Here is a 23308-nt window from a genome sequence, read left to right as displayed (position 1 = left end):
TCTTCCATCGGTAATATAAACGGAAAATCAGGAACATTTTAGTTAATTCTAATGAAATCACATTGATTTTTATCATTTGTATTGGAAGCAACATCTTTATGCGTCTTTTCTAGGGTCTAAAAAATACGAAACGTCGCTCTATGATTCGAAGTTAAAATCCTCAAATTTGGTATAATAATGACTTTTTTCACGTTTTTCATCTAGTTTGATATTACGTATATATATTCATTTTTACCAATATTTCGATACTATTTCATATAGTATCACGATATGTGCTTTGGCCTTCATATCTCAGATTTTCGCATAAAATTGCATTTTAAGCAAGTTTTCTTGCATTTTGTTTCGTACTAAAAATCATCGAATTCAGCAATATTTTGACGTTTATCATCCCCTTTTCCGTTATGTGATATAAACAAAATATCATCGAATTAGGCAATATTTTGCTGTTTTTCCACGTTTTTGTGAACTTTCAGTTTATTGCTCTTAATTCATTAAAAATGCGATAAAAATTATGCAAACACATAATTGATTAGAAATTAACCTTAAACACTTAATTTTCAATCAACTATTTGTTTCTCGTTAAAATACTGAGTAAGATCTTGGAAAGGGGAGAAGTTCTGTTTTTATTGCATATATCGACGTCTCAGCCGGATTAGAGCGGTTTTACGTGTACATCTTCCATCGGTAATATAAACGGAAAATCAGGAACATTTTAGTTAATTCTAATGAAAACACATTGATTTTTTATCATTTGTATTAGAAACAACATTGTCATATGTCTTTTCTTGGATCAATATAATACGAAACCTCGCTCTATGATTTGAAGTTAAAATCCTCAAATATGGTAATATAGTGACTTTTTTCACGTTATTCATGTAGTTTGATTTTCCATATATATATTCGTTTTTACCAATATTTCGATACTACTTCACGTTTTCTCACGATATGTGATTTGGCCTTCAAATCTCAGAATTTTCAAATTTTGCATTTTTAAGCAAGTTTTCTTGCATTTTGTTTCGTACTAAAAATCATCGAATTTAGCAATATTTTGACGTTTATCATCCCCTTTTCCTTTATGTGATATAAACAAAATATCATCGAATTAGGCAATATTTTGCTGTTTTTCAACGTTTTTGTGAACTTTCAGTTTATTGCTCTTAATTCATTAAATATACGATAAAAATTATGCAAACACATAATTGATTAGAAAATAACCTTAAATACTTCATTTTCAATCATCTATTTGTTTCTCGTTAAAATACTGAGTAAGATATTGAAAAGATGAGAAGTTCTGTTTTTATTGCATATATCGACGTTTCAGCCGGATTAGAGCCGTTTTACGTGTACATCTTCCATCGGTAATATAAACGGAAAATCAGGAACATTTTAGTTAATTCTAATGAAAACACATTGATTTTTATCATTTGTATTGGAAGCAACATCTTTATGCGTCTTTTCTAGGGTCTAAAAAATACGAAACGTCGCTCTATGATTCGAAGTTAAAATCCTCAAATTTGGTATAATAATGACTTTTTTCACGTTTTTCATGTAGTTTGATATTACGTATATATATTCATTTTTACCAATATTTCGATACTATTTCATATAGTATCACGATATGTGCTTTGGCCTTCATATCTCAGATTTTCGCATAAAATTGCATTTTAAGCAAGTTTTCTTGCATTTTGTTTCGTACTAAAAATCATCGAATTCAGCAATATTTTGACGTTTATCATCCCCTTTTCCTTTATGTGATATAAACAAAATATCATCGAATTAGGCAATATTTTGCTGTTTTTCCACGTTTTTGTGAACTTTCAGTTTATTGCTCTTAATTCATTAAAAATACGATAAAAATTATGCAAACACATAATTGATTAGAAATTAACCTTAAACACTTAATTTTCAATCAACTATTTGTTTCTCGTTAAAATACTGAGTAAGATATTGGAAAGGGGAGAAGTTCTGTTTTTATTGCATATATCGACGTCTCAGCCGGATTAGAGCGGTTTTACGTGTACATCTTCCATCGGTAATATAAACGGAAAATCAGGAACATTTTAGTTAATTCTAATGAAAACACATTGATTTTTTATCATTTGTATTAGAAACAACATTGTCATATGTCTTTTCTTGGATCTAAATAATACGAAACCTCGCTCTATGATTTGAAGTTAAAATCCTCAAATATGGTAATATAGTGACTTTTTTCACGTTATTCATGTAGTTTGATTTTCCATATATATATTCGTTTTTACCAATATTTCGATACTACTTCACGTTTTCTCACGATATGTGCTTTGGCCTTCATATCTCAGATTTTCGCATAAAATTGCATTTTAAGCAAGTTTTCTTGCATTTTGTTTCGTACTAAAAATCATCGAATTCAGCAATATTTTGACGTTTATCATCCCCTTTTCCTTTATGTGATATAAACAAAATATCATCGAATTAGGCAATATTTTGCTGTTTTTCCACGTTTTTGTGAACTTTCAGTTTATTGCTCTTAATTCATTAAAAATACGATAAAAATTATGCAAACACATAATTGATTAGAAATTAACCTTAAACACTTAATTTTCAATCAACTATTTGTTTCTCGTTAAAATACTGAGTAAGATCTTGGAAAGGGGAGAAGTTCTGTTTTTATTGCATATATCGACGTCTCAGCCGGATTAGAGCGGTTTTACGTGTACATCTTCCATCGGTAATATAAACGGAAAATCAGGAACATTTTAGTTAATTCTAATGAAAACACATTGATTTTTTATCATTTGTATTAGAAACAACATTGTCATATGTCTTTTCTTGGATCTAAATAATACGAAACCTCGCTCTATGATTTGAAGTTAAAATCCTCAAATATGGTAATATAGTGACTTTTTTCACGTTATTCATGTAGTTTGATTTTCCATATATATATTCGTTTTTACCAATATTTCGATACTACTTCACGTTTTCTCACGATATGTGATTTGGCCTTCAAATCTCAGAATTTTCAAATTTTGCATTTTTAAGCAAGTTTTCTTGCATTTTGTTTCGTACTAAAAATCATCGAATTTAGCAATATTTTGACGTTTATCATCCCCTTTTCCTTTATGTGATATAAACAAAATATCATCGAATTAGGCAATATTTTGCTGTTTTTCAACGTTTTTGTGAACTTTCAGTTTATTGCTCTTAATTCATTAAATATACGATAAAAATTATGCAAACACATAATTGATTAGAAAATAACCTTAAATACTTCATTTTCAATCATCTATTTGTTTCTCGTTAAAATACTGAGTAAGATATTGAAAAGATGAGAAGTTCTGTTTTTATTGCATATATCGACGTTTCAGCCGGATTAGAGCCGTTTTACGTGTACATCTTCCATCGGTAATATAAACGGAAAATCAGGAACATTTTAGTTAATTCTAATGAAAACACATTGATTTTTATCATTTGTATTAAAAGCAACGTCTTTATGCGTCTTTTCTAGGGTCTAAAAAATACGAAACGTCGCTCTATGATTCGAAGTTAAAATCCTCAAATTTGGTATAATAATGACTTTTTTCACGTTTTTCATGTAGTTTGATATTACGTATATATATTCATTTTTACCAATATTTCGATACTATTTCATATAGTATCACGATATGTGCTTTGGCCTTCATATCTCAGATTTTCGCATAAAATTGCATTTTAAGCAAGTTTTCTTGCATTTTGTTTCGTACTAAAAATCATCGAATTCAGCAATATTTTGACGTTTATCATCCCCTTTTCCTTTATGTGATATAAACAAAATATCATCGAATTAGGCAATATTTTGCTGTTTTTCCACGTTTTTGTGAACTTTCAGTTTATTGCTCTTAATTCATTAAAAATACGATAAAAATTATGCAAACACATAATTGATTAGAAATTAACCTTAAACACTTAATTTTCAATCAACTATTTGTTTCTCGTTAAAATACTGAGTAAGATATTGGAAAGGGGAGAAGTTCTGTTTTTATTGCATATATCGACGTCTCAGCCGGATTAGAGCGGTTTTACGTGTACATCTTCCATCGGTAATATAAACGGAAAATCAGGAACATTTTAGTTAATTCTAATGAAAACACATTGATTTTTTATCATTTGTATTAGAAACAACATTGTCATATGTCTTTTCTTGGATCTAAATAATACGAAACCTCGCTCTATGATTTGAAGTTAAAATCCTCAAATATGGTAATATAGTGACTTTTTTCACGTTATTCATGTAGTTTGATTTTCCATATATATATTCGTTTTTACCAATATTTCGATACTACTTCACGTTTTCTCACGATATGTGCTTTGGCCTTCATATCTCAGATTTTCGCATAAAATTGCATTTTAAGCAAGTTTTCTTGCATTTTGTTTCGTACTAAAAATCATCGAATTCAGCAATATTTTGACGTTTATCATCCCCTTTTCCTTTATGTGATATAAACAAAATATCATCGAATTAGGCAATATTTTGCTGTTTTTCCACGTTTTTGTGAACTTTCAGTTTATTGCTCTTAATTCATTAAAAATACGATAAAAATTATGCAAACACATAATTGATTAGAAATTAACCTTAAACACTTAATTTTCAATCAACTATTTGTTTCTCGTTAAAATACTGAGTAAGATATTGGAAAGGGGAGAAGTTCTGTTTTTATTGCATATATCGACGTCTCAGCCGGATTAGAGCGGTTTTACGTGTACATCTTCCATCGGTAATATAAACGGAAAATCAGGAACATTTTAGTTAATTCTAATGAAAACACATTGATTTTTTATCATTTGTATTAGAAACAACATTGTCATATGTCTTTTCTTGGATCTAAATAATACGAAACCTCGCTCTATGATTTGAAGTTAAAATCCTCAAATATGGTAATATAGTGACTTTTTTCACGTTATTCATGTAGTTTGATTTTCCATATATATATTCGTTTTTACCAATATTTCGATACTACTTCACGTTTTCTCACGATATGTGCTTTGGCCTTCATATCTCAGATTTTCGCATAAAATTGCATTTTAAGCAAGTTTTCTTGCATTTTGTTTCGTACTAAAAATCATCGAATTCAGCAATATTTTGACGTTTATCATCCCCTTTTCCTTTATGTGATATAAACAAAATATCATCGAATTAGGCAATATTTTGCTGTTTTTCCACGTTTTTGTGAACTTTCAGTTTATTGCTCTTAATTCATTAAAAATACGATAAAAATTATGCAAACACATAATTGATTAGAAATTAACCTTAAACACTTAATTTTCAATCAACTATTTGTTTCTCGTTAAAATACTGAGTAAGATCTTGGAAAGGGGAGAAGTTCTGTTTTTATTGCATATATCGACGTCTCAGCCGGATTAGAGCGGTTTTACGTGTACATCTTCCATCGGTAATATAAACGGAAAATCAGGAACATTTTAGTTAATTCTAATGAAAACACATTGATTTTTTATCATTTGTATTAGAAACAACATTGTCATATGTCTTTTCTTGGATCTAAATAATACGAAACCTCGCTCTATGATTTGAAGTTAAAATCCTCAAATATGGTAATATAGTGACTTTTTTCACGTTATTCATGTAGTTTGATTTTCCATATATATATTCGTTTTTACCAATATTTCGATACTACTTCACGTTTTCTCACGATATGTGATTTGGCCTTCAAATCTCAGAATTTTCAAATTTTGCATTTTTAAGCAAGTTTTCTTGCATTTTGTTTCGTACTAAAAATCATCGAATTTAGCAATATTTTGACGTTTATCATCCCCTTTTCCTTTATGTGATATAAACAAAATATCATCGAATTAGGCAATATTTTGCTGTTTTTCAACGTTTTTGTGAACTTTCAGTTTATTGCTCTTAATTCATTAAATATACGATAAAAATTATGCAAACACATAATTGATTAGAAAATAACCTTAAATACTTCATTTTCAATCATCTATTTGTTTCTCGTTAAAATACTGAGTAAGATATTGAAAAGATGAGAAGTTCTGTTTTTATTGCATATATCGACGTTTCAGCCGGATTAGAGCCGTTTTACGTGTACATCTTCCATCGGTAATATAAACGGAAAATCAGGAACATTTTAGTTAATTCTAATGAAAACACATTGATTTTTATCATTTGTATTAAAAGCAACGTCTTTATGCGTCTTTTCTAGGGTCTAAAAAATACGAAACGTCGCTCTATGATTCGAAGTTAAAATCCTCAAATTTGGTATAATAATGACTTTTTTCACGTTTTTCATGTAGTTTGATATTACGTATATATATTCATTTTTACCAATATTTCGATACTATTTCATATAGTATCACGATATGTGCTTTGGCCTTCATATCTCAGATTTTCGCATAAAATTGCATTTTAAGCAAGTTTTCTTGCATTTTGTTTCGTACTAAAAATCATCGAATTCAGCAATATTTTGACGTTTATCATCCCCTTTTCCTTTATGTGATATAAACAAAATATCATCGAATTAGGCAATATTTTGCTGTTTTTCCACGTTTTTGTGAACTTTCAGTTTATTGCTCTTAATTCATTAAAAATACGATAAAAATTATGCAAACACATAATTGATTAGAAATTAACCTTAAACACTTAATTTTCAATCAACTATTTGTTTCTCGTTAAAATACTGAGTAAGATATTGGAAAGGGGAGAAGTTCTGTTTTTATTGCATATATCGACGTCTCAGCCGGATTAGAGCGGTTTTACGTGTACATCTTCCATCGGTAATATAAACGGAAAATCAGGAACATTTTAGTTAATTCTAATGAAAACACATTGATTTTTTATCATTTGTATTAGAAACAACATTGTCATATGTCTTTTCTTGGATCTAAATAATACGAAACCTCGCTCTATGATTTGAAGTTAAAATCCTCAAATATGGTAATATAGTGACTTTTTTCACGTTATTCATGTAGTTTGATTTTCCATATATATATTCGTTTTTACCAATATTTCGATACTACTTCACGTTTTCTCACGATATGTGCTTTGGCCTTCATATCTCAGATTTTCGCATAAAATTGCATTTTAAGCAAGTTTTCTTGCATTTTGTTTCGTACTAAAAATCATCGAATTCAGCAATATTTTGACGTTTATCATCCCCTTTTCCTTTATGTGATATAAACAAAATATCATCGAATTAGGCAATATTTTGCTGTTTTTCCACGTTTTTGTGAACTTTCAGTTTATTGCTCTTAATTCATTAAAAATACGATAAAAATTATGCAAACACATAATTGATTAGAAATTAACCTTAAACACTTAATTTTCAATCAACTATTTGTTTCTCGTTAAAATACTGAGTAAGATCTTGGAAAGGGGAGAAGTTCTGTTTTTATTGCATATATCGACGTCTCAGCCGGATTAGAGCGGTTTTACGTGTACATCTTCCATCGGTAATATAAACGGAAAATCAGGAACATTTTAGTTAATTCTAATGAAAACACATTGATTTTTTATCATTTGTATTAGAAACAACATTGTCATATGTCTTTTCTTGGATCTAAATAATACGAAACCTCGCTCTATGATTTGAAGTTAAAATCCTCAAATATGGTAATATAGTGACTTTTTTCACGTTATTCATGTAGTTTGATTTTCCATATATATATTCGTTTTTACCAATATTTCGATACTACTTCACGTTTTCTCACGATATGTGATTTGGCCTTCAAATCTCAGAATTTTCAAATTTTGCATTTTTAAGCAAGTTTTCTTGCATTTTGTTTCGTACTAAAAATCGTCGAATTTAGCAATATTTTGACCTTTATCATCCCTTTTTCCTTTATGTGATTTAAACAAAATATCATCGAATTAGGCAATATTTTGCCGTTTTTCCACGTTTTTGTGAACTTTCAGTTTATTGCTCTTAATTCATTAAATATACGATAAAAATTATGCAAACACATAATTGATTAGAAAATAAATACTTCATTTTCAATCATCTATTTGTTTCTCGTTAAAATACTGAGTAAGATATTGAAAAGGGTGAGAAATTCTGTTTTTATTGCATATATCGACGTTTCAGCCGGATTAGAGCCGTTTTACGTGTACATCTTCCATCGGTAATATAAACGGAAAATCAGGAACATTTTAGTTAATTCTAATGAAAACACATTGATTTTTATCATTTGTATTGGAAGCAACATCTTTATGCGTCTTTTCTAGGGTCTAAAAAATACGAAACGTCGCTCTATGATTCGAAGTTAAAATCCTCAAATTTGGTATAATAATGATTTTTTTCACGTTTTTCATGTAGTTTGATATTACGTATATATATTCATTTTTACCAATATTTCGATACTATTTCATGTAGTATCACGATATGTGCTTTGGCCTTCATATCTCAGATTTTCGCATAAAATTGCATTTTAAGCAAGTTTTCTTGCATTTTGTTTCGTACTAAAAATCATCGAATTCAGCAATATTTTGACCTTTATCATCCCCTTTTCCTTTATGTGATATAAACAAAATATCATCGAATTAGGCAATATTTTGCCGTTTTTCCACGTTTTAGTGAACTTTCAGTTTATTGCTCTTAATTCATTAAATATAGGATAAAAATTATGCAAACACATAATTGATTAGAAAATAACCTTAAATACTTCATTTTCAATCATCTATTTGTTTCTCGTTAAAATACTGAGTAAGATATTGAAAAGGGGAGAAGTTCTGTTTTTATTGCATATATCGACGTTTCAGCCGGATTAGAGCCGTTTTACGTGTACATCTTCCATCGGTAATATAAACGGAAAATCAGGAACATTTTAGTTAATTCTAATGAAAACACATTGATTTTTATCATTTGTATTGGAAGCAACATCTTTATGCGTTTTTTCTAGGGTCTAAAAAATACGAAACGTCGCTCTATGATTCGAAGTTAAAATCCTCAAATTTGGTATAATAATGACTTTTTTCACGTTTTTCATGTAGTTTGATATTACGTATATATATTCATTTTTACCAATATTTCGATACTATTTCATATAGTATCACGATATGTGCTTTGGCCTTCATATCTCAGATTTTCGCATAAAATTGCATTTTAAGCAAGTTTTCTTGCATTTTGTTTCGTACTAAAAATCATCGAATTCAGCAATATTTTGACGTTTATCATCCCCTTTTCCTTTATGTGATATAAACAAAATATCATCGAATTAGGCAATATTTTGCTGTTTTTCCACGTTTTTGTGAACTTTCAGTTTATTGCTCTTAATTCATTAAAAATACGATAAAAATTATGCAAACACATAATTGATTAGAAATTAACCTTAAACACTTAATTTTCAATCAACTATTTGTTTCTCGTTAAAATACTGAGTAAGATCTTGGAAAGGGGAGAAGTTCTGTTTTTATTGCATATATCGACGTCTCAGCCGGATTAGAGCGGTTTTACGTGTACATCTTCCATCGGTAATATAAACGGAAAATCAGGAACATTTTAGTTAATTCTAATGAAAACACATTGATTTTTTATCATTTGTATTAGAAACAACATTGTCATATGTCTTTTCTTGGATCTAAATAATACGAAACCTCGCTCTATGATTTGAAGTTAAAATCCTCAAATATGGTAATATAGTGACTTTTTTCACGTTATTCATGTAGTTTGATTTTCCATATATATATTCGTTTTTACCAATATTTCGATACTACTTCACGTTTTCTCACGATATGTGATTTGGCCTTCAAATCTCAGAATTTTCAAATTTTGCATTTTTAAGCAAGTTTTCTTGCATTTTGTTTCGTACTAAAAATCGTCGAATTTAGCAATATTTTGACCTTTATCATCCCTTTTTCCTTTATGTGATTTAAACAAAATATCATCGAATTAGGCAATATTTTGCCGTTTTTCCACGTTTTTGTGAACTTTCAGTTTATTGCTCTTAATTCATTAAATATACGATAAAAATTATGCAAACACATAATTGATTAGAAAATAAATACTTCATTTTCAATCATCTATTTGTTTCTCGTTAAAATACTGAGTAAGATATTGAAAAGGGTGAGAAATTCTGTTTTTATTGCATATATCGACGTTTCAGCCGGATTAGAGCCGTTTTACGTGTACATCTTCCATCGGTAATATAAACGGAAAATCAGGAACATTTTAGTTAATTCTAATGAAAACACATTGATTTTTATCATTTGTATTGGAAGCAACATCTTTATGCGTCTTTTCTAGGGTCTAAAAAATACGAAACGTCGCTCTATGATTCGAAGTTAAAATCCTCAAATTTGGTATAATAATGATTTTTTTCACGTTTTTCATGTAGTTTGATATTACGTATATATATTCATTTTTACCAATATTTCGATACTATTTCATGTAGTATCACGATATGTGCTTTGGCCTTCATATCTCAGATTTTCGCATAAAATTGCATTTTAAGCAAGTTTTCTTGCATTTTGTTTCGTACTAAAAATCATCGAATTCAGCAATATTTTGACCTTTATCATCCCCTTTTCCTTTATGTGATATAAACAAAATATCATCGAATTAGGCAATATTTTGCCGTTTTTCCACGTTTTAGTGAACTTTCAGTTTATTGCTCTTAATTCATTAAATATAGGATAAAAATTATGCAAACACATAATTGATTAGAAAATAACCTTAAATACTTCATTTTCAATCATCTATTTGTTTCTCGTTAAAATACTGAGTAAGATATTGAAAAGGGGAGAAGTTCTGTTTTTATTGCATATATCGACGTTTCAGCCGAATTAGAGCCGTTTTACGTGTACATCTTCCATCGGTAATATAAACGGAAAATCAGGAACATTTCAGTTAATTCTAATGAAAACACATTGATTTTTATCATTTGTATTGGAAGCAACATCTTTATGCGTTTTTTCTAGGGTCTAAAAAATACGAAACGTCGCTCTATGATTCGAAGTTAAAATCCTCAAATTTGGTATAATAATGACTTTTTTCACGTTTTTCATGTAGTTTGATATTACGTATATATATTCATTTTTACCAATATTTCGATACTATTTCATATAGTATCACGATATGTGCTTTGGCCTTCATATCTCAGATTTTCGCATAAAATTGCATTTTAAGCAAGTTTTCTTGCATTTTGTTTCGTACTAAAAATCATCGAATTCAGCAATATTTTGACGTTTATCATCCCCTTTTCCTTTATGTGATATAAACAAAATATCATCGAATTAGGCAATATTTTGCTGTTTTTCCACGTTTTTGTGAACTTTCAGTTTATTGCTCTTAATTCATTAAAAATACGATAAAAATTATGCAAACACATAATTGATTAGAAATTAACCTTAAACACTTAATTTTCAATCAACTATTTGTTTCTCGTTAAAATACTGAGTAAGATCTTGGAAAGGGGAGAAGTTCTGTTTTTATTGCATATATCGACGTCTCAGCCGGATTAGAGCGGTTTTACGTGTACATCTTCCATCGGTAATATAAACGGAAAATCAGGAACATTTTAGTTAATTCTAATGAAAACACATTGATTTTTTATCATTTGTATTAGAAACAACATTGTCATATGTCTTTTCTTGGATCTAAATAATACGAAACCTCGCTCTATGATTTGAAGTTAAAATCCTCAAATATGGTAATATAGTGACTTTTTTCACGTTATTCATGTAGTTTGATTTTCCATATATATATTCGTTTTTACCAATATTTCGATACTACTTCACGTTTTCTCACGATATGTGATTTGGCCTTCAAATCTCAGAATTTTCAAATTTTGCATTTTTAAGCAAGTTTTCTTGCATCTTGTTTCGTACTAAAAATCGTCGAATTTAGCAATATTTTGACCTTTATCATCCCTTTTTCCTTTATGTGATTTAAACAAAATATCATCGAATTAGGCAATATTTTGCCGTTTTTCCACGTTTTTGTGAACTTTCAGTTTATTGCTCTTAATTCATTAAATATACGATAAAAATTATGCAAACACATAATTGATTAGAAAATAAATACTTCATTTTCAATCATCTATTTGTTTCTCGTTAAAATACTGAGTAAGATATTGAAAAGGGTGAGAAATTCTGTTTTTATTGCATATATCGACGTTTCAGCCGGATTAGAGCCGTTTTACGTGTACATCTTCCATCGGTAATATAAACGGAAAATCAGGAACATTTTAGTTAATTCTAATGAAAACACATTGATTTTTATCATTTGTATTGGAAGCAACATCTTTATGCGTCTTTTCTAGGGTCTAAAAAATACGAAACGTCGCTCTATGATTCGAAGTTAAAATCCTCAAATTTGGTATAATAATGATTTTTTTCACGTTTTTCATGTAGTTTGATATTACGTATATATATTCATTTTTACCAATATTTCGATACTATTTCATGTAGTATCACGATATGTGCTTTGGCCTTCATATCTCAGATTTTCGCATAAAATTGCATTTTAAGCAAGTTTTCTTGCATTTTGTTTCGTACTAAAAATCATCGAATTCAGCAATATTTTGACCTTTATCATCCCCTTTTCCTTTATGTGATATAAACAAAATATCATCGAATTAGGCAATATTTTGCCGTTTTTCCACGTTTTAGTGAACTTTCAGTTTATTGCTCTTAATTCATTAAATATAGGATAAAAATTATGCAAACACATAATTGATTAGAAAATAACCTTAAATACTTCATTTTCAATCATCTATTTGTTTCTCGTTAAAATACTGAGTAAGATATTGAAAAGGGGAGAAGTTCTGTTTTTATTGCATATATCGACGTTTCAGCCGGATTAGAGCCGTTTTACGTGTACATCTTCCATCGGTAATATAAACGGAAAATCAGGAACATTTTAGTTAATTCTAATGAAAACACATTGATTTTTATCATTTGTATTTCAAACAACATTGTCATATGTTTTTTCTTGGATCTAAATAATACGAAACCTCGCTCTATGATTTGAAGTTAAAATCCTCAAATATGGTAATATAGTGACTTTTTTCACGTTATTCATGTAGTTTGATTTTACGTATATATATTTGTTTTTACCAATATTTCTATTCTACTTCATGTTTTCTCACGATATGTGATTTGGCCTTCAAATCTCAGAATTTTCAAATTTTGCATTTTTAAGCAAGTTTTCTTGCATTTTCTTTTGTACTAAAAATCATCGAATTTAGCAATATTTTGACCTTTATCATCCCTTTTTCCTTTATGTGATTTAAACAAAATATCATCGAATTAGGCAATATTTTGCCGTTTTTCCACGTTTTTGTGAACTTTCATTTTATTGCTCTTAATTCATTAAATATAGGATAAAAATTATGCAAACACATAATTGATTAGAAAATAACCTTAAATACTTTATTTTCAATCATCTATTTGTTTCTCGTTAAAATACTGAGTAAGATATTGAAAAGGGGAGAAGTTCTGTTTTTATTGCATATATCGACGTTTCAGCCGGATTAGAGCCGTTTTACGTGTACATCTTCCATCGGTAACATAAACGGAAAATCAGGAACATTTTAGTTAATTCTAATCAAAACACATTGATTTTTATCATTTGTATTTGAAACAACATTGTCATATGTCTTTTCTTGGATCTAAATAATACGAAACCACGCTCTATGATTTGAAGTTAAAATCCTCAAATATGGTAATATAGTGACTTTTTTCACGTTATTCATGTAGTTTGATTTTACGTATATATATTCGTTTTTACCAATATTTCGATACTACTTCATGTTTTCTCACGATATGTGATTTGGCCTTCAAATCTCAGAATTTTCAAATTTTGCATTTTTAAGCAAGTTTTCTTGCATTTTCTTTTGAACTAAAATTCATCGAATTTAGTAATATTTTGAACTTTATCATCCCCTTTTCCTTAATGTGATTTAAACAAAATATCATCGAATTAAGCAATATTTTGCTGTTTTTCCACGTTTTTGTGAACTTTCAGTTTATTGCTCTTAATTCATTAAAAAAAACGATAAAAATTATGCAAACACATAATTGATTAGAAATTAACCTTAAAAACTTAATTTTCAATCAACTATTTTTATTGACATATTTTGACGTTTCAGCCGGATTAGAGCGGTTTTACGTGTACATCTTCCATCGGTAATATAAACGGAAAATCAGGAACATTTTACTTAATTCTAATGAAAACACATTGATTTTTTATCATTTGTATTAGAAACAACATTGTCATATGTCTTTTCTTGGATCTAAATAATACGAAACCTCGCTCTATGATTTGAAGTTAAAATCCTCAAATATGGTAATATAGTGACTTTTTTCACGTTATTCATGTAGTTTGATTTTACGTATATATATTTGTTTTTACCAATATTTCTATACTACTTCATGTTTTCTCACGATATGTGATTTGGCCTTCAAATCTCAGAATTTTCAAATTTTGCATTTTTAAGCAAGTTTTCTTGCATTTTCTTTTGTACTAAAAATCATCGAATTTAGCAATATTTTGACCTTTATCATCCCTTTTTCCTTTATGTGATTTAAACAAAATATCATCGAATTAGGCAATATTTTGACGTTTTTCCACGTTTTTGTGAATTTTCAGTTTATTGTTCTTAATTCATTAAATATAGGATAAAAATTATGCAAACACATAATTGATTAGAAAATAACCTTAAATACTTCATTTTCAAACATCTATTTGTTTCTCGTTAAAATACTGAGTAAGATATTGAAAAGGGGAGAAGTTCTGTTTTTAATGCATATATCGACGTTTCAGCCGGATTAGAGCCGTTTTACGTGTACATCTTCCATCGGTAATATAAACGGAAAATCAGGAACATTTTAGTTAATTCTAATGAAAACACATTGATTTTTATCATTTGTATTGGAAGCAACATCTTTATGCGTCTTTTCTAGGGTCTAAAAAATACGAAACGTCGCTCTATGATTCGAAGTTAAAATCCTCAAATTTGGTATAATAATGACTTTTTTCACGTTTTTCATGTAGTTTGATATTACGTATATATATTCATTTTTTCCAATATTTCGATACTATTTCATGTAGTATCACGATATGTGCTTTGGCCTTCATATCTCAGATTTTCGCATAAAATTGCATTTTAAGCAAGTTTTCTTGCATTTTGTTTCGTACTAAAAATCATCGAATTCAGCAATATTTTGACGTTTATCATCCCCTTTTCCTTTATGTGATATAAACAAAATATCATCGAATTAGGCAATATTTTGCTGTTTTTCCACGTTTTTGTGAACTTTCAGTTTATTGCTCTTAATTCATTAAAAATACGATAAAAATTATGCAAACACATAATTGATTAGAAATTAACCTTAAACACTTAAATTTCAATCAACTATTTGTTTCTCGTTAAAATACTGAGTAAGACATTGGAAAGGGGAGAAGTTCTGTTTTTATTGCATATATCGACGTTTCAGCCGGATTAGAGCGGTTTTACGTGTACATCTTCCATCGGTAATATAAACGGAAAATCAGGAACATTTTAGTTAATTCTAATGAAAACACATTGATTTTTATCATTTGTATTGGAAGCAACATCTTTATACGTCTTTTCTAGGGTCTAAAAAATACGAAACGTCGCTCTATGATTCGAAGTTAAAATCCTCAAATTTGGTATAATAATGACTTTTTTCACGTTTTTCATGTAGTTTGATATTACGTATATATATTCATTTTTACCAATATTTCGATACTATTTCATGTAGTATCACGATATGTGCTTTCGCCTTCATATCTCAGATTTTCGCATAAAATTGCATTTTAAGCAAGTTTTCTTGCATTTTGTTTCGTACTAAAAATCATCGAATTCAGCAATATTTTGACGTTTATCATCCCCTTTTCCTTTATGTGATATAAACAAAATATCATCGAATTAGGCAATATTTTGCTGTTTTTCCACGTTTTTGTGAACTTTCAGTTTATTGCTCTTAATTCATTAAAAATACGATAAAAATTATGCAAACACATAATTGATTAGAAATTAACCTTAAACACTTAAATTTCAATCAACTATTTGTTTCTCGTTAAAATACTGAGTAAGACATTGGAAAGGGGAGAAGTTCTGTTTCTATTGCATATATCGACGTTTCAGCCGGATTAGAGCGGTTTTACGTGTACATCTTCCATCGGTAATATAAACGGAAAATCAGGAACATTTTAGTTAATTCTAATGAAAACACATTGATTTTTATCATTTGTATTGGAAGCAACATCTTTATACGTCTTTTCTAGGGTCTAAAAAATACGAAACGTCGCTCTATGATTCGAAGTTAAAATCCTCAAATTTGGTATAATAATGACTTTTTTCACGTTTTTCATGTAGTTTGATATTACGTATATATATTCATTTTTACCAATATTTCGATACTATTTCATGTAGTATCACGATATGTGCTTTGGCCTTCATATCTCAGATTTTCGCATAAAATTGCATTTTAAGCAAGTTTTCTTGCATTTTGTTTCGTACTAAAAATCATCGAATTCAGCAATATTTTGACGTTTATCATCCCCTTTTCCTTTATGTGATATAAACAAAATATCATCGAATTAGGCAATATTTTGCTGTTTTTCCACGTTTTTGTGAACTTTCAGTTTATTGCTCTTAATTCATTAAAAATACGATAAAAATTATGCAAACACATAATTGATTAGAAATTAACCTTAAACACTTAATTTTCAATCAACTATTTGTTTCTCGTTAAAATACTGTGTAAGATATTGGAAAGGGGAGAAGTTCTGTTTTTATTGCATATATCGACGTTTCAGCCGGATTAGAGCGGTTTTACGTGTACATCTTCCATCGGTAATATAAACGAAAAATCAGGAACATTTTAGTTAATTCTAATGAAAACACATTGATTTTTTATCATTTGTATTAGAAACAACATTGTCATATGTCTTTTCTTGGATCTAAATAATACGAAACCTCGCTCGATGATTTGAAGTTAAAATCCTCAAATATGCTAATATAGTGACTTTTTTCACGTTATTCATGTAGTTTGATTTTCCATATATATATTCGTTTTTACCAATATTTCGATACTACTTCAAGTTTTCTCACGATATGTGATTTGGCCTTCAAATCTCAGAATTTTCAAATTTTGCATTTTTAAGCAAGTTTTCTTGCATTTTGTTTCGTACTAAAAACCATCAAATTTAGCAATATTTTGACGTTTATCATCCCCTTTTCCTTTATGTGATATAAACAAAATATCATCGAATTAGGCAATAATTTGCTGTTTTTCCACGTTTTTGTGAACTTGCAGTTTATTGCTCTTAATTCATTAAAAATACGATAAAAATTATGCAAACACATAATTGATTAGAAATTAACCTTAAACACTTAATTTTCAATCAACTATTTGTTTCTCGTTAAAATACTGAGTAAGATATTGGAAAGGGGAGAAGTTCTGTTTTTATTGCATATATCGACGTTTCAGCCGGATTAGAGCGGTTTTACGTGTACATCTTCCATCGGTAATATAAACGGAAAATCAGGAACATTTTAGTTAATTCTAATGAAAACACATTGATTTTTATCATTTGTATTTCAAACAACATTTTCATATGTCTTTTCTTGGATCTAAATAATACGAAACCTCGCTCTATGATTTGAAGTTAAAATCCTCAAATATGGTAATATAGTGACTTTTTTCACGTTATTCATGTAGTTTGATTTTACTTATATATATATTTGTTTTTACCAATATTTCTATACTACTTCATGTTTCCTCACGATATGTGATTTGGCCTTCAAATCTCAGAATTTTCAAATTTTGCATTTTTAAGCAAGTTTTCTTGCATTTTCTTTTGTACTAAAAATCATCGAATTTAGCAATATTTTGACCTTTATCATCCCTTTTTCCTTTATGTGATTTAAACAAAATATCATCGAATTAGGCAATATTTTGCCGTTTTTCCACGTTTTTGTGAATTTTCAGTTTATTGTTCTTAATTCATTAAATATAGGATAAAAATTATGCAAACACATAATTGATTAGAAAATAACCTTAAATACTTCATTTTCAAACATCTATTTGTTTCTCGTTAAAATACTGAGTAAGATATTGAAAAGGGGAGAAGTTCTGTTTTTAATGCATATATCGACGTTTCAGCCGGATTAGAGCCGTTTTAAGTGTACATCTTCCATCGGTAATATAAACAAATAATCAGGAACATTTTAGTTAATTCTAATGAAAACACATTGATTTTTATCATTTGTATTGGAAGCAACATCTTTATGCGTCTTTTCTAGGGTCTAAAAAATACGAAACGTCGCTCTATGATTCGAAGTTAAAATCCTCAAATTTGGTATAATAATGACTTTTTTCACGTTTTTCATGTAGTTTGATATTACGTATATATATTCATTTTTTCCAATATTTCGATACTATTTCATGTAGTATCACGATATGTGCTTTGGCCTTCATATCTCAGATTTTCGCATAAAATTGCATTTTAAGCAAGTTTTCTTGCATTTTGTTTCGTACTAAAAATCATCGAATTCAGCAATATTTTGACGTTTATCATCCCCTTTTCCTTTATGTGATATAAACAAAATATCATCGAATTAGGCAATATTTTGCTGTTTTTCCACGTTTTTGTGAACTTTCAGTTTATTGCTCTTAATTCATTAAAAATACGATAAAAATTATGCAAACACATAATTGATTAGAAATTAACCTTAAACACTTAAATTTCCATCAACTATTTGTTTCTCGTTAAAATACTGAGTAAGACATTGGAAAGGGGAGAAGTTGTTTTTATTGCATATATCGACGTTTCAGCCGGATTAGAGCGGTTTTACGTGTACATCTTCCATCGGTAATATAAACGGAAAATCAGGAACATTTTAGTTAATTCTAATGAAAACACATTGATTTTTATCATTTGTATTGGAAGCAACATCTTTATACGTCTTTTCTAGGGTCTAAAAAATACGAAACGTCGCTCTATGATTCGAAGTTAAAATCCTCAAATTTGGTATAATAATGACTTTTTTCACGTTTTTCATGTAGTTTGATATTACGTATATATATTCATTTTTACCAATATTTCGATACTATTTCATATAGTATCACGATATGTGCTTTGGCCTTCATATCTCAGATTTTCGCATAAAATTGCATTTTAAGCAAGTTTTCTTGCATTTTGTTTCGTACTAAAAATCATCGAATTCAGCAATATTTTGACGTTTATCATCCCCTTTTCCTTTATGTGATATAAACAAAATATCGTCGAATTAGGCAATATTTTGCTGTTTTTCCACGTTTTTGTGAACTTTCAGTTTATTGCTCTTAATTCATTAAAAATACGATAAAAATTATGCAAACACATAATTGATTAGAAATTAACCTTAAACACTTAATTTTCAATCAACTATTTGTTTCTCGTTAAAATACTCAGTAAGATATTGGAAACGGGAGAAGTTCTGTTTTTATAGCATATATCGACGTCTCAGCCGGATTAGAGCGGTTTTACGTGTACATCTTCCATCGGTAATATAAACGGAAAATCAGGAACATTTTAGTTAATTCTAATGAAAACACATTGATTTTTTATCATTTGTATTAGAAACAACATTGTCATATGTCTTTTCTTGGATCTAAATAATACGAAACCTCGCTCTATGATTTGAAGTTAAAATCCTCAAATATGGTAATATAGTGACTTTTTTCACGTTATTCATGTAGTTTGATTTTCCATATATATATTCGTTTTTACCAATATTTCGATACTACTTCACGTTTTCTCACGATATGTGATTTGGCCTTCAAATCTTAGAATTTTCAAATTTTGCATTTTTAAGCAAGTTTTCTTGCATTTTGTTTCGTACTAAAAATCATCGAATTTAGCAATATTTTGACGTTTATCATCCCCTTTTCCTTTATGTGATATAAACAAAATATCATCGAATTAGGCAATATTTTGCTGTTTTTCCACGTTTTTGTGAACTTTCAGTTTATTGCTCTTAATTCATTAAATATACGATAAAAATTATGCAAACACATAATTGATTAGAAAATAACCTTAAATACTTCATTTTCAATCATCTATTTGTTTCTCGTTAAAATACTGAGTAAGATATTGAAAAGGGGAGAAGTTCTGTTTTTATTGCATATATCGACGTTTCAGCCGGATTAGAGCCGTTTTACGTGTACATCTTCCATCGGTAATATAAACGGAAAATCAGGAACATTTTAGTTAATTCTAATGAAAACACATTGATTTTTATCATTTGTATTGGAAGCAACATCTTTATGCGTCTTTTCTAGGGTCTAAAAAATACGAAACGTCGCTCTATGATTCGAAGTTAAAATCCTCAAATTTGGTATAATAATGACTTTTTTCACGTTTTTCATGTAGTTTGATATTACGTATATATATTCATTTTTACCAATATTTCGATACTATTTCATATAGTATCACGATGTGTGCTTTGGCCTTCATATCTCAGATTTTCGCATAAAATTGCATTTTAAGCAAGTTTTCTTGCATTTTGTTTCGTACTAAAAATCATCGAATTCAGCAATATTTTGACGTTTATCATCCCCTTTTCCTTTATGTGATATAAACAAAATATCATCGAATTAGGCAATATTTTGCTGTTTTTCCACGTTTTTGTGAACTTTCAGTTTATTGCTCTTAATTCATTAAAAATACGATAAAAATTATGCAAACACATAATTGATTAGAAATTAACCTTAAACACTTAAATTTCAATCAACTATTTGTTTCTCGTTAAAATACTGAGTAAGACATTGGAAAGGGGAGAAGTTGTTTTTATTGCATATATCGACGTTTCAGCCGGATTAGAGCGGTTTTACGTGTACATCTTCCATCGGTAATATAAACGGAAAATCAGGAACATTTTAGTTAATTCTAATGAAAACACATTGATTTTTTATCATTTGTATTAGAAACAACATTGTCATATGTCTTTTCTTGGATCTAAATAATACGAAACCTCGCTCTATGATTTGAAGTTAAAATCCTCAAATATGGTAATATAGTGACTTTTTTCACGTTATTCATGTAGTTTGATTTTCCATATATATATTAGTTTTTACCAATATTTCGATACTACTTCAAGTTTTCTCACGATATGTGATTTGGCCTTCAAATCTCAGAATTTTCAAATTTTGCATTTTTAAGCAAGTTTTCTTGCATTTTCTTTCGTACTAAAAATTATCGAATTTAGCAATATTTTGACCTTTATCATCCCTTTTTCCTTTATGTGATTTAAACAAAATATCATCGAATTAGGCAATATTTTGCCGTTTTTCCACGTTTTTGTGAATTTTCAGTTTATTGTTCTTAATTCATTAAATATAGGATAAAAATTATGCAAACACATAATTGATTAGAAAATAACCTTAAATACTTCATTTTCAAACATCTATTTGTTTCTCGTTAAAATACTGAGTAAGATATTGAAAAGGGGAGAAGTTCTGTTTTTAATGCATATATCGACGTTTCAGCCGGATTAGAGCCGTTTTACGTTTACATCTTCCATCGGTAATATAAACTGAAAATCAGGAACATTTTAGTTAATTCTAATGAAAACACATTGATTTTTATCATTTGTATTGGAAGCAACATCTTTATGCGTCTTTTCTAGGGTCTAAAAAATACGAAACGTCGCTCTATGATTCGAAGTTAAAATCCTCAAATTTGGTATAATAATGATTTTTTCACGTTTTTCATGTAGTTTGATATTACGTATATATATTCATTTTTTCCAATATTTCGATACTATTTCATGTAGTATCACGATATGTGCTTTGGCCTTCATATCTCAGATTTTCGCATAAAATTGCATTTTAAGCAAGTTTTCTTGCATTTTGTTTCGTACTAAAAATCATCGAATTCAGCAATATTTTGACGTTTATCATCCCCTTTTCCTTTATGTGATATAAACAAAATATCATCGAATTAGGCAATATTTTGCTGTTTTTCCACGTTTTTGTGAACTTTCAGTTTATTGCTCTTAATTCATTAAAAATACGATAAAAATTATGCAAACACATAATTGATTAGAAATTAACCTTAAACACTTAAATTTCAATCAACTATTTGTTTCTCGTTAAAATACTGAGTAAGACATTGGAAAGGGGAGAAGTTATTTTTATTGCATATATCGACGTTTCAGCCGGATTAGAGCGGTTTTACGTGTACATCTTCCATCGGTAATATAAACGGAAAATCAGGAACATTTTAGTTAATTCTAATGAAAACACATTGATTTTTATCATTTGTATTGGAAGCAACATCTTTATACGTCTTTTCTAGGGTCTAAAAAATACGAAACGTCGCTCTATGATTCGAAGTTAAAATCCTCAAATTTGGTATAATAATGACTTTTTTCACGTTTTTCATGTAGTTTGATATTACGTATATATATTCATTTTTACCAATATTTCGATACTATTTCATGTAGTATCACGATATGTGCTTTGGCCTTCATATCACAGATTTTCGCATAAAATTGCATTTTAAGCAAGTTTTCTTGCATTTTGTTTCGTACTAAAAATCATCGAATTCAGCAATATTTTGACGTTTATCATCCCCTTTTCCTTTATGTGATATAAACAAAATATCATCGAATTAGGCAATATTTTGCTGTTTTTCCACGTTTTTGTGAACTTTCAGTTTATTGCTCTTAATTCATTAAAAATACGATAAAAATTATGCAAACACATAATTGATTAGAAATTAACCTTAAACACTTCATTTTCAATCATCAATTTGTTCCTCGTTAAAATACTGAGTAAGATATTGGAAAGGGGAGAAGTTCTGTTTTTATTGCATATATCGACGTCTCAGCCGGATTAGAGCGGTTTTACGTGTACATCTTCCATCGGTAATATAAACGGAAAATCAGGAACATTTTAGTTAATTCTAATGAAAACACATTGATTTTTTATCATTTGTATTAGAAACAACATTGTCATATGTCTTTTCTTGGATCTAAATAATACGAAACCTCGCTCTATGATTTGAAGTTAAAATCCTCATATATGGTAATATAGTGACTTTTTTCACGTTATTCATGTAGTTTGATTTTACGTATATATATTTGTTTTTACCAATATTTCTATACTACTTCACGTTTTCTCACGATATGTGATTTGGCCTTCAAATCTCAGAATTTTCAAATTTTGCATTTTTAAGCAAGTTTTCTTGCATTTTCTTTTGTACTAAAAATCATCGAATTTAGCAATATTTTGACCTTTATCATCCCTTTTTCCTTTATGTGATTTAAACAAAATATCATCGAATTAGGCAATATTTTGCCGTTTTTCCACGTTTTT

This window comes from Procambarus clarkii, unplaced genomic scaffold, assembly GCF_040958095.1.
Source record: "Procambarus clarkii isolate CNS0578487 unplaced genomic scaffold, FALCON_Pclarkii_2.0 HiC_scaffold_96, whole genome shotgun sequence".
NCBI lineage: Eukaryota > Metazoa > Arthropoda > Malacostraca > Decapoda > Cambaridae > Procambarus > Procambarus clarkii.
Note: the sequence above shows the minus strand (reverse complement) of the source record.